Here is a 1961-nt window from a genome sequence, read left to right on the forward strand (position 1 = left end):
GCTCCACGGCACGTGGGATCGTCCCGGACCAGGGATCAAAGCCATGTTCCCTGCTTTGGCAGCTGTTCTTAACCACTGGACCACCAGGGAAGTCCCATCAAGTACCTATTACACGACAACCATCTGTTCTCAGCTCTCGGATACAGCAGAAAGTTGGGCAGGCAAGATTCCTGCTTACATGGAATATATAGTTAGACTTCATTCAGTTCTAAAAGGCCAAAAACTCAACCCAAATAGGCATACAAGGGGGCGTCCCTGGTAGCTCAGCAGGTAAAAAATCCGCCTGTAATGTGGGAGACCTGGGTTCAATCCCTGGGTCGGGGAGATCCCTGGAGAATGGATAGGATACCCAATCCAGTATTCTTGGTCTTCCCTGGTGGCTCAAATGATAAAGAATCTGCAGGAGACCTGGGTTCGACCCCTGGGTTGGGAAGATCCCCTGGAGGAGGGCATGGCAACCCACTCCAGTGTTTTTGCCTCATAGACAGAGGAGCCTGGTGGGCTACAGTCCATGGGGTCACAAAGAGTCAGACACAGCTGAGCGGTTGAACAGCACAGCACAGGCATATGCGGAAAAGAAAAGTGACTGATTGGCTGAGATAACTGAGAAGCTCTGGACAGCACGGGCCTCAAGCGTGGCGTAGATGCCAGTGTTTCCAGGACCTGGTTTCTTTTCATCGCCTGGTCACTGGCCATAGTCTCTTCTATGTGTTGGCCTTATTTTCAGACAGTCTCTCTCTTCCTGATCACAAGATGTCTACAGAAGATCTAGACTGTATATCTTCCAGGCGCTCAGCCCAATAGGATTTCATTTTATTTACTTTGATTGAGTCATATCGGGTCCCCGGCCAGGGAACAGAGCCACCCTGATTGGCCAGACTTGAGTCGTATGCTCTGTACCTCAAGGGAGCCAAAACCACCAGAAGTCGATGGAATGAGAGTGGATTACGGGAGCTCCCCAGAGTAGTCCTGGGGCGTGGGCATCGGAGGAGAGTGAATGGAGGCTGAGCGGCAGCGCACCTCCGGCGGATCCAGAGGAGTGTGGAGGTCCCGACTCACGCACACACCCAGCCCCGGTCTCCAGGAGCGGACGAGGATTGGTGGTGCTCCATCCGGCCGAGAAAGATCTGAGTCAGTGATTCATATGACGCCAGGAAGTACATGAAGCTCAACTCCCAAGTCAAGAAGTTGTTGAAAGAAGGTACGGGCTTTTCTAATGCCAGACGGCCTGCCTTCTATCCTGAGCTTGCCTGGAAGGTCTGTTTCACTCATCACCTCCTGAGATCTGGTTGGGGTTATACGTCCCTAAGGCTCAGTTTTGTGAAGGTTGGGCTCCTCAAAGTTGCTCAGAAGATTGGGGATTGAAGGTGAGGGGGTTGGAAAGGCTCTAATTCCATTTTCCCCTGACTTCTCTAACTCGTTGCTAAGAATTACCCAAAGCTAGAGAACAACCCAATACCGTGACTACGACACATCTTTTCAGAAAATACATTTTGCTCAATGGAAAATAACTTAAAGCATTACTTATGCTTTAAGATAAATAAACAGATAGATAATGGAGGAGAATGAAAATTTTACGTTCATTTTTAGATCACCCATAACACGCCATAACATAGTATAACACCGGCATCACCAACTCATTAGACATGAGTTTGAGCAAGCTTTGGGAGTTGGTGATGGACAGGGAAGCCGGGCATACTGCAGTCCATGGGGTCGCAAAAGAGTCGGACACGTCTGAGTGACTGAACTGATAACATGTCAAAGACATTTTCAAGCTTGCTGTAAATACTTGAAGGAAAATAACTTGCACCATGGAAAGAGAAAAAAAAAAACAAATCCTCGTTTTCCCGGACAGAGGTTAGGAAGCGTGATCCTTATCTAAGGAGTTAATCCAGCCTCTCTAAGCAGAAAATTCATCATATTGGCAAGGTCTTTTTAGTAGCCAAGGGAGCAGCCACTGA

The sequence above is a fragment of the Ovis aries genome, chromosome 20, assembly GCF_016772045.2.
Source record: "Ovis aries strain OAR_USU_Benz2616 breed Rambouillet chromosome 20, ARS-UI_Ramb_v3.0, whole genome shotgun sequence".
In the NCBI taxonomy this organism is placed as follows: domain Eukaryota; kingdom Metazoa; phylum Chordata; class Mammalia; order Artiodactyla; family Bovidae; genus Ovis; species Ovis aries.